General features: G+C 40.0%; 1 protein-coding gene and 1 pseudogene across 3 annotated transcripts in view; one reads left to right on the forward strand and one right to left on the reverse strand.

The window, feature by feature from the left end:
• Window positions 1-12,028, forward strand: part of Ptpn2 (protein tyrosine phosphatase, non-receptor type 2) — a 77,827-nt gene that overhangs the window by 9,150 nt on the left and 56,649 nt on the right. The gene's annotated exons all lie outside the window — the stretch shown is intronic.
• Window positions 10,661-11,156, reverse strand: LOC105741106 (annotated as a pseudogene).

Consider the following 12,028-nt stretch of genomic DNA (forward strand, 5'->3'; position numbering starts at 1 on the left):
GAAGGGGAGGGGGGAGGAGGAGGAAGAGCAGAAGGAGGACGAGGGGAGGAGGAGGAGCAGAAGGAGGACTGTAATTCCATTTCTCAAAGTGAACAGAGAGGGCTAGCCCAGTGGCACAGTGCTTGGTTAGCATGTACAAGGACCAAACACAACAAAAAAATAGTAAAATAAGCTGAGCATAGTTAAGACTTCTTAAGGTTACATACAGCATGTTGTTTCAAAATGAAAAATTCAGGATTTAGGGTTAGTTGGACTTGGTGGTGCACTCTCATAATCTCAGCTTCTTGGGAGGAAGCGGCGGCAGGAGGATTACAAGTTTGAAGCCAGCTTCTGCTTCAAAAGTGAGGCCTTTTCTGCAAATACAGATATAAAGGAAAGGGAGTGCAGCTTGTTGGGGGAGGACTGCCCGGTGGCGGCAAGGGTCTGGGTTCAGTCCCCGGCATCTGCCCCCGGAAAAAGGCATTACGAAAGATCCTTCAGAACCCAAGTTCCTCGGTCTGTGTGTACTCTGGAGTTCTCAGGGCGTAGGAGGCTGAAGGGGTGCTACTGGTGGGACAGTGGAGGCTGTGACCTTGCATCCCAGAATGAAGGTGACTTCCTAGAGCTTTTACAAAGAGTAAGAGCCTAGATAGCCCCTTATGAATTTCATAAGTAGTTAAGATAAAGAAGAAAATCTTCAAAGAAGAAAGGAAAGTTACCTTTAGGGAAGAATAAATCAGATTATCAGGTTTATCTTCTCTCACACTGAAAATACTGGAGAAAAGTCAGCCAAAGTGCTAATGGAACAGATACAGAAAGCTGGTTTGCATAGTAAAGCTAAATGAAATTAATCTAGGATCAAGTAGGTATAGAATTTACTGAAATTAATCTAGAATTGACACCAAATAATTATGGTTGTAGTTGTGAACCTATTTCAAGTAACATGTTTTTGAACAATTGAAAATCAGAAAAAGTAGTATGGATCTAAGTGCCAGATTATTTGAACAAAATCAGATATTGGGCTGTAGGAAGAACATAATTGACATAGGTTTTATTAATAGGACTTTATTAATATATGCTTTATAAGAGTGGGAAAGTACATGTTAAAATATGCTTTTAGAATATTCAAGGCCAATCCTCCGTAAAATAGAAATGATATTTTAATATCTAAGTTAATAAAGTGGAATAAGGACAAGTTAATTACAGTAAAAGACGTGGGAAAAGATAAGAAGGAACATAATATATAGAAAACAGCACTTTCTAAATCACTTTTTGGTAAGAGGAGAAATCAAGACTGCTGGGGCAGACTTTAAAATTTAGCCAAAATCTTTGGTTAAAGCAAGAGGGAGATTAAAATAATATTAGTGAATTGAGCATTTAGGCAAGAAAAGAAAATGAAATGAGACAAGGCTTTAGAAAGAAGGGATATATAATAAAAGGGGGAAATGCCCCCTCCGAATAAATAGGGCCATTTAATTCTTCTGCTAGTCCTAAAACAAATTTGTTACCAGCAGGTATCATTGTAAAAACACAATGTAAAACAAAACATCTCTTTATGCTGATAATCTCAGAATTCTAATATCTGTCAACAGATGTAATCTAGAAGTATAAAACAAAATACCCATTCTCAAGTTAATTCTGTGAATATGAAGGAGTTCAGTTTGAGAATGTAATATTATGCTTCACTGTCGTTCATTAAAGGAGATATTGATATATTTAATATTGATACTAAAATAGCCATAGGAATTTTAAAAAATTTAAGAATAAGGTTAATAAGAATTATTGAGTTTGGCACAGTGATGCATCCCAGAACTCTGGGAGGTTGAGGCAGTGCACTCACAAATTCAAGCCCAGCCTGGACAACTTAATGACTTAGTTACCAGAAATGCATAGGGCTGAGCATGTAACATGTAGCTCAGTGCAAAGTCCGTGGTATTTTTAAAAGCTTATTCTGGCAGCCTTCTGACCACTTGTTCCCCTGTAGGGAAAATGGTAGTGGTTCAATTCTCCAATATTGAAAAAAGAAATTATGTAATTAAAATTTTTTTAAAAGTTTTATTTATCATTTATTTATTTGGTACAGGGTCTCACTATGTAGGTTGGACTGGTAGTGATCCTCCTGTCTCAGCCTCCCAGTGCTAGGATTACAGTTGTGTAATGCTCTGCCCGGTAACCTGCTTGGCACACCTGGGTTTTGGGCTGATACGGCATGCGATACCAGGTATCAAACTCAGGTCCTTGTGCTTGCTGAGCAGTCACTTAGACCCTTGAGCTATCTCCCAGCCTCGTAATTTTTTTTTTCAGTAGCACTGTACTGATAAGACAAATAAATGGAAAAACAAATGGAATGAAGAGAAGACATTTCAGAGATATAAGTTCTCTTTAAATTGACACATTTATAATACGATTTTTAAAAATATCAGGCCAACGAAAGTTTAAATTTCAGGGTTATCTGGTGGGCATGGTGGACAATACCTATAATCCCAGCACTTGGAAAGCTGAAGTAGGATCAGTGGAAATTTGAGGCCAACGTAGGCTGTATAGTGAAACCCCATCTTTAAAAAAAAAGAAAAAAGCTAATCTGAAAGAATACCCCATGTAGAAGAATCAAGACGTTTGAGGACAGAAAAAGATAGTACTAGTGTTGAGTAAAACACAAACCTCATCTTTAGTTTTTGTGGTGTTCTGTTTCACGATGGGTTCTTAATCTTTTATTTATTTGGTACAGGGTCTTGCTACAGAGCTCGGATTCATAGTGATCCACCTGTCTCAGCCTCCCCAGCGCTGAGGTTACAGGTGTGCCTGGTGCACCCAGGGTTCCAGAGCCAGTTCGGCATGTGGTGCTAGGGATCAGACCTAGGCCAGGCAGGCATTTGCATTTGCCAGGCAGGCGCTTATACCACTGAGCTATCTACCTAGCCCTCAAGATGGGCTCTTGATTGGAGAGTTTTGTTATCAGAGGGTCATTGGTAAATTCTTGGAAGGGTACATGTGTTCACTGAAGGACAGTCATCACATTGCTTTTAATAATTAAAAAAATTGAAAACCTAGATGATTGGACAAAATAAATTGCGATGCATCCTGTAACTGAAGATGCTGCCTTTGCAGTTGCTGTGCCATTAGTGCGTGTGGCTCCCCAGATCCGTATGCTGCAACCATTCCTAGGCCAGTAGCAGTGAGAGGGAGACCCATGGGAGGCCACAGGGCAGGGTCCTAATAGCTACCTCCTCTTTTGTTGAAGTTTCTCTCTTCACTCTCTGTGGGCCTCAGTTTGTGCCTCAGCTATGTTCTGAACATATTTGAACCCACTTCCCACTTCTCCCTTGTCTTGAGTTCAGAGTAATTTAAAGATCATAATACACAAGATAGTAGCCAGTAGCCTATTATCTTGCTTTAAAATTTTGGACTTTGGGGGCCGGCCTGCTTAGGCAGAGATGGCAGTTGAGACTGGGCGTGGTGTCGTGCTCCTCTAATTCTGGCACTTGGGAGGCTGAAAACAGGAGAATCATTGACTCCAATCTAGGTAGTGAGACCTTGTAAACCCTGTCCTAAATACAGAAAAAATTTTTTTATTTTTTTTATCTTTAAAAAATATTTTTGAATTATAAAAAGGGAAGTTTTCAATTTTAGGGAAGAAAAATGTGCTGAGATTTTTAGGACTTGTGATATGGACCAATCTGTCTATGAAGTTGTGAGAGCAAAAAATTTGTACAGCGTAGGTGAGGTGGAAAAGCACTGATACTGAGCCTTCATAGGGCTCAGTACTTTTTATAGTTCCAGGCGTCCACTGAGCATCAGGGATGTGTCTCTGAGATTGAGGGAATGCTGTATATATTCCTGTCAGTTTGTCTGTGAAGCAAAACAATCTGGAAATTTAGGTTGTCTTTGAATTCTGTGTTAGTGGGCTCTATTAATTTATTAAAAGGTAAAAATGCTTTTTTTTTCTCTCCAAGCAAAACACAGATTAAAAACTCCATGTGCCCTGTGCAGAGATAAAGCTGTGCTTGCTTGGACAGCCCTCTGAGGCTTGCATTTTATAGTGGCACAGTGCATCAGTATAGAGGGTAGCTCATGGAGAGGTCCTGTGTGGCTCTGGACAGTCATGTTTTTATGAAACTTCTTTTCTACTCAGTCTAATCAGTTCATTACAGTAGTGGTGAGGGGAGAGATCTACTTAGGTCTCAGAAGCCTGTGCAGCAGGGGTTGCTGTGAATGCTGAGTCAGAATCAGTCCTGTCTTTTTTTTTTTTTTTAAATTTTGATTTTTTTAAATTTTATTTATTTATGTGTGTGTGGGGGGGGGCATCTCAGCCCACCAGGGGGCGGGCGGGCTGGCATGTGGTGCTGGGGGATTGAACTGCGGTCCCTGTGTGTGTGGGGGGGGGCATCTCAGCCCACCAGGGGGTGGGGCTGGCTGGCATGTGGTGCTGGGGGATTGAACTGCGGTCCCTGTGCTTTGCTTAGCTTGTTCTAGGTAGGTGCTTTAGACCACTGAGCCATCTCACCAGCCTCAGTCCTGTCTTGGAAGCTTCACAAGGTGCTTTCCTTTCCTTCTCTGCCCGCACACACCTCAAGGCCTGGGGGCTGGGCTGAGGCTGATGCCGAATCTGGGTGTGTGGATTCCTGTCTCTGATTTCCTGGTGGTGACTTTCCAGGATCTTCATGAAGTTGTGCTGTTGCTTCCACCACAGCAACCATTGAAGAACAGTAGCCATGGCCCTTTGCTATCCTATGGCTGTGGGCCTCAAGAAGGGCCACAAGGTGACTTAGGCATGTGAGCAAACCAAGGCACAGCCTTTGTCACAGACGCCTCACCAAGCACACCAAGTCCATGTGGGACATGATCTGGGAGGTGTGCGGTTTTGCCCCCTACGAGTGGCGCACCATGGAGCTGCTCAAGGTCTCCAAGGACAAATGCACCCTCAGGTTCATCAAGAAGAAGAGTGGGGACGCATATCTGCACCAAAAAGAATTGTGAGAAGCTGAGCAACTTGCTGGCTGCCATGAGGAAGGAAGGTAGCTGCCAAGGAGGACTGAGCTCCTCTGGAATAAAGCTTTGCAGAAAGTTAAACAAAAATAAAGTTGTGCTGTGGCATGGCTTTCATGAGAGATTCATTGCATTAAGGTCCTGTTGGTGCAGTTGTTCAAAGAAGCCAAGTGAGCCTGGCATTGATGTTGCAGCACATGACGGTCACCCTATTTGGTAGCTAATAGCGTCATGCCTTGTTTTTGTTTTCTTCCTTTTAAGTGTTACTTTAAAAAAATTTGAACTGTAGGGTAGAAAACATCCAAAAAATTGATATTAGGTATTTGAACAAAGTGCCCATTTCTGCCTATACTTTCATCACAGACCATAAAATTTACCCATCTCAGGGTGCAGTTTAGTACCCTTGGGTTTGGTGGGTTTACAGATGCGTAGCTGAATCTTGAGAATACTGTCAGCAGTTCAGAAGAGACCAGGTACACACTGATTGTGGTCCCTGTTTCTGCCTCCACCCATGCCCTGATAAGTCACAGTAATCCCTTCCCTTTCTGTCTGGATTTGCAGTCTCATGAGTGAGTCTCGTGGGTCTGACTTTTCAATGGAGAGTATCCTCTCAGGATCCCTCTGTGGCAGCGTGTGCCATTCTTTCACTTCTTATTGATAGCTGGGCTCCACAGGTGTCCTCCATTTTGCTTGGCCATGGGTGATGGACCATAAAATGCTGCTTTTGCATACACTTTTTCTTTTCCTTCCCCCCCCCCCCCAAGGCAGGGCCTGGCTGTGCAGTCCAGGCTGGCCTTCAACTCACAGCAGTCTTCCTGTCTCAGCTGGGATTATACACAGCACTCAATTCTCTGATTACTTCATTTCATTTTGTGTCTTGGAATGGAATTGCTAGGTCTTAATAAGGTAACTCTTTGTTTTCTCAAATGGTTGTACCAATTTAAACTAAACATCTAATGTCAGAGAAAATATAGGTTAAATAAATCATAGTATCTTCAAAATGAGTATTATGCATTCATTTAAAAAGCAGGCTCTCATATATCATGTCGATGGTAGCAAACAGTTGTATAGTCTCTTGGGAAGATAATATATGAAGTAATACAGGAATAAAATATTAGTAAATAGGACAGAACTGTTATTTGCTTTTAAGTAAAAGAAAAAAAAAAAAACTCCACTTAGGTCATTAGCTGTATTTGAAATTTATAGCACAAATTAATTGCCTAGGTTAAGAAAGTCTACCACTGAGCCAGAGAAGTAGCTCAGCAGCACAGCACCTGCCTGACAAGGTCAAGGCTCTGAGTTCAATTCCTGGTACCAAAAAAAGAGAAAGCCCTGGGGCATCTGTGTGTTGCAGAGGGAATTAGGAGCCCTCAGTAAGAGCTTCATGAAGAAATAGATTTTTTTTTTAATGTTTTTAACATGGAAAATTTTGATAACCTTTTAAAGTGCTTTTTCTTTTATGTGATAGAAGAAGCTCAGTATAACAGTAACTGTTAAAGCACACTGTTGTTTTGTTTTTGTTTTTGGTACAGGAATTGAACTGCCAGGCAGGCACTATGCCTCTGAGGTATATCCCTATCCTCTAAAGCACTCTTGTTATGGGGAGGCTGGTATGTTTCTGTTTTTATCTAATGATTTTTTTTTTTTAAACCAGAATAGCACATTTCTTCTAGATATAACAGCTGTTAAAATCGAAAAGTTTAGTTTTTAGCTGCACCAAGTAAGCTTAACCATTTAAGTATTTTTAAAGTTACACCTTTCAAAAACTGAGGGAGCTTTTCTTTTCCACCACCACAAACCATGGTTTCCCAGTAGTCCTCTTCTTAAAGGACTTTTCAACTGGTGAGAAAATTGCTTTGGAGATATTTTAGAACTCTCTCCAGATAAAGACTAATTTAGACAAATTATATATTGCATAGATTTTTTTTTTAACAGATTCTCTTTTTTTAGACGTAAATGCAACTTGTGGAATAATTTTAACTTTTTTTTTTTTTTTTTTCCTGAGACAGTCTTGCTGTGTAGTTCAGGCTAGCCTTGAGCTCACTATATAGCCTAGGCTGGCTTCAAACTCATGGCGGTCCTCCTGCCCCAGCCTCCTGAATGCTGGATTGCAAGTGTTTGCCCCCACACTGAGCCTAATTTTAAACTATTTGCCCCACAGTAAAAACCATCTGTCCTGAAAAATATGATAGCTATGTCCTGTGATCTTCTAGTTCATAGCATTACTGATGTATCTCAAAGATTATTTTTATCATTTGTCAAAATAACCATCTCAACATTGGACATAGGTCTTTATTGAGTCAAAGACTTACAAATGAGGAGTGCCCAATTCCCACCTTTTCACATCTTCTCTTCTGTAAGTGGATGGACTTATTTAATACCAGCTTGATGGAGGTCAGATAACCCTTTACAAATATCAGGACTTTGGATCAAGTCATTGACTAGTGTGGAAAAGAAACTGTTAACAGCAGAAAATCTATACACGCAATTGAAACTTGATTATTTTTCTTCTGTCTTCAAATAATATGTACTTAATTGTGAGGAAGCTATTGTAACCACCTTTAAAGATACAGTAGTCCCTTGATGTTTTGTGGTTTGACGGTCATGGACCCACTTTTGAGGGTTTTAAAAAAATATTAACTTAAATAATTTGTCGTGGATTTTTTACTATATCGGGATTTTGCAGTACCGTACAGTATATGTATGTTGTTAAAATTACATAGGTTCACAAATTTAGAAAATGGTTAAGAACATTAGAAGATCTTTTATTCTAAAAGCGTGGGAAAGGTTTCTAAGTGTGAGAGGGTTTATAAAGCCTTTACATATATATTATATATAGTGTATACATATATACATATATATACACTAAAATATATCACTACTTCACTGATTTCCACTTATCGTGGGGGTGTCTGTAACAACCTCCGCAATAAGTGAGGGAGGGATCTTTCATTTGTATATTATAGGACTGCTTAGCTAGTCCAGGTGAAGTAGTAACAGAAAAGTAGTTATGGTTAGTTTTGTCTCAGAAGATTCATTTTTACATCAGAATCTATTTTGATATCTGGAAGTTCACACAAAGGCTGGATTATTCCTGCTAATTGTGTTTTCTGAAACGCAGGCACTATTCTATTGACTAGAGTAAGCTGCAATTTATCCATGGAGGTAAAGGTGCTTATTGTTAAACATTTCTTCTAAGCTTGGATTTAGATTAAGAAACTGAGACCAAAGTAACCAACGTGGTCTTTCTACATTCTCACTAAGATTAAACAGATTAAAACAGATTAAACCTCATTCATCAACTATCTTCCTTTAAATAAGTTTTTCCTGAGTTGGGTGTGGTGGTGCACACCTGTAATCCCAGCACTTGGGAGGCTGAGGCTGGAGGATCTTTGCAAGTTCAGGAACAGCCTCAGCTACAAAGTGAGCTCAAGGCCAGCCTAAACTGCATATTGAGACCCTGTCTCAAAAAGACCAAAAAAATTTTTTCTTGGCACTCAAGATTGCTAAAGTGTATTTTATTCTGTACTTTCACATTTCCAGATGAAAACTTAAAGGTTATAAAATGTGCGTAAACATTCTTTAAAGTAATTTTGCCGTGTGACTTATTTGGAGATGAGACTTCTAGGTATGTGGATAAATACTACAAGTCTAGCTTCCTTTTAAAGCCAAATATTCTGATTCCTGGTACCCATCCGCAAGTCAGATGACAGAAAACTCAAGCTTTGTGCATTGCTTTTGTGTCTACCAACATTTCTTGAGCCACTAACACTGATAGTCTAAAAATTTACAAATATCAGAGATTGTGGGCCAGAGATACAGCTCAGCTGCCTAAGTGCTTGCCTGGCAAGCACAGGGTCCAGAGTTCGATCCCTGGGACCGCAAGAAGACCCCACAAAAAGCCAATAAAACCACTTTTGTCAGTAGAGGAGGGCACAATATTTGTACTGTGCTTCTACATGTCCAAGAATAGGAACAGTTTGTTTCAGTAATTCCTCTCATCCCAAATACTTTAAGATCAATATCGAAGGCACAGAGTCTAAGTAAATCTGGGATATTCTCCAACAGATAAGGAATATCATAAGTATGTTGTTCTCAAAAAAATACTGTCTAGACATTATTTCCTGTATTCACTGGCAACGTTTTTTAACGGTCTGTATTAGTTAACATTGAATGCATTTATTGCGCTATAAGTCATTCTAAACTTTCCTTTAGGTATTTTTATTTTTTTTTAACATTTATTTATTTATTTATTTTATTTATGTGTGTGTGTGTGTTTGGCCAGCTCAGCCCACCAGGGGGCGGGGCTGGCTGGCATGTGGTGCTGGGGGATTGAACCGTGGTCCCTGTGCTTTGTTTAGCTTAGCTTGTTCTAAGTAGGTGCTTTAGACCACTGAGCCATCTCACCAGCACACCTTTAGGTATTTTTAAATATGTCGGAGAAAACACCTGCTTCAGGTTTATTTAAGGGTGTTAACGTATAAGGACATCAGTTCCATTTGGGGTGGAATCAGACTCAGGACCTTGCCCTTGCCAGGCAAGTGCTGTGCTCCTGAACTGTATTCCTGGCTCTCAGTTCCATTTTAAAGTTAGATTAAGTTTGGTTTTGATGGGCTTACTGAAGAAAAAGGGCAGGAAAAAACTAAATCACAGTAAATCTCTTTAGGTCAGTTAAAGACTATTATCTCTAAGATTTTTTTTCCCCCAGCTAGGTTTTTTTTTTTTTTTTTTTTTTTTTGTAATTTCACCACCTCACACCCTCAAAGTTAATGCCTTTAGTAACAGTAGCAGGAAAAACCTGATGACATCTAGTCTACTCATTAACAAAAAAATAGCTATTTAACCCAAGTCTTTAGACCTATGAAGTGTAACATTATCTGCCCAAACTGCCACTATTGGCAAGTGAAAACCAGTTGCCTTAAAAATCTACCTAAGTTGAGTATTTCTTACAAGGATAGTAATGATCCATTTCCTGAGATTGAAGGAAATGTTGAGGGATAAGTATCCCAAAAATAGTCTTTTAAAAAACCCAAAGTACCAGAAACATGCCAGATTTGTCTTTGAATCAGAATAAGGCATTACTGTTCCTTCTTTTTGTCTTTTGAAGTAAGCAATATTTGTAGGCTCCGTTCTTCAGTGTGAAAGCAGGTCATTGTCTTAAAAGCTAAAAAAATCGAAATCATTTGATACCCCAAATTTTTGGTTATATGTCTTTAACTATGAAAATAACTCTTCCTTCAGGCCAACTACCTCACAAAAATGAGAGAATGAAAGCAGGCCAATCATGATTATTTTTAAAAGTTCTTGAGACCAGATAGCTCAGCAGACTAAAACGTCTGCTTAGGCTGAGCGCAGTGGCTGGGGTTTGATCCCCTGCCTGCCTTGCTGGCCCCACCCCTAGAGCTTGCTGAGACATGTGATGGAGACTGGGCACGGTGGCACTGCGTTTGTGATCCCAGCGCTTGAGTTGCTTGAAAGCAGGAGAATCACTATGAGTCCGATCTACATAGACCCTGTAGACCCTATACTAAAATACATTTTTTAAAAGTGTTTGAAATTATTAAAACTTTTCAAATGGGGAGGAAAGCCATGAACAAGAGAATCCAAGGAGAGAAAGCTTAATAAAGCTGGGAGGGACCAAATGGGCCTCTTTATTTGGGACACACAAGTGCAAGAGGATTCACTTTTAATTTGTTCAGTGGTGTGTCTTTTGTGCATCTGCATTCTGACCAGAAGGGGCTTTGATGTTTTTCAGAAGCGCATGAGCATCAGCAGGTTCTGTCCTCTTAAAGTAGTTCTTCTGCATCTCAATCTCAAAACCATACTTCCTGTAGAAGCCAGTTGCTGACAGTCCTGATCTGGATAGATGCTGTCAAAAGTGTCATCTATCTAACAGATGTTAAAGACATGACTTAACATTTTAGTTCCCATTCCTAGCCTTTGGTAAGATGCAAGACATCCTAGTGCATGATGGAAAATCTCTTCTGATTCTGTGTATGGTCTATCCTGTAGCATACTATACCTACAGCAGTATCATTGAAATAGGCCAAGTTGGCCAGCTTGTTAACCTCCAACACATTCTCATAGAACTTGTCATTATGACTGAGTGGAAAGATGGCTGCAGTTAATCTCTTCAACTGTTTTATATTGTGTATTGTTCTATCTCCAAGCTTGATCCTGGTGCCTTTCATCTTTCCTTTAGTGCTGGTCTCCTCACCTGAGGTCTGGAGTTAGAGGGAGGGACAAGTGTGGACTTCAATCTGCAGGGAGGGCATTCAGGTGCCACCACTTCTCCCCAGGTGCATTCAGGCACTCTGCTCATGCCCACCACCAGCCAGACCCTCCACTGCTGCACTGTGACCTTTCATCCTACCCCCTGATGAAGTCTTGAAATAATATTCCATTTGGGATTAAAGCTGGCCATTCATGGCACATGAGGTGGCTGGGTACTTACTGTAGGTAAACCTTATAGGATTCTTCATGAAGAACAGAGAATCTTAACCATGATGAGTGCTTAGTGTAAAGAAGCCTTACAGGATTCTTCCGTGTGGAACACACAGAACCTCAACAATCTTGAAACAAATCTCCAGTTTATCTGTTATTATTAATCATTTGTGGCTCTAAAAATAAATTTTGTGGCTGTTTCCACTCTAACAATTATATGGCATGAAAATTAAGAAATAGGTAAGAAGATAAAGATAGGAGTGCTCATATTTAGGTAGATATGATGAACATTTCAGCTCATGACTCTGTTGCGTTAATTCTGTCTCCCCCTTGCTTAGAGGTATTGAGCAGAGCACAGACTTCCTGCATCAGAAGGACCTTGGATCAGTCCTGACACTGTTTTACTTACTAGCTAGTTGATCTTTGGTAAATAGTTTAACTTTGCAAAGCCTGGCCATCCATGTATGAGACAGGCAGTAGCAGTGTTTCTCTTTTGTTATTAGGATAAAATGAGAAATGACTCCTGGTACTGCAAAAAAAAAAAAAAAAAGAGACATAGTCTGTGCTTTACATGTTGCTTGTCATGTCAGAAGTGCTTAATAAATGCGATTTTACACTG

The sequence above is a fragment of the Octodon degus genome, unplaced genomic scaffold (genome assembly GCF_000260255.1).
Source record: "Octodon degus isolate 3935 unplaced genomic scaffold, OctDeg1.0 scaffold00295, whole genome shotgun sequence".
NCBI lineage: Eukaryota > Metazoa > Chordata > Mammalia > Rodentia > Octodontidae > Octodon > Octodon degus.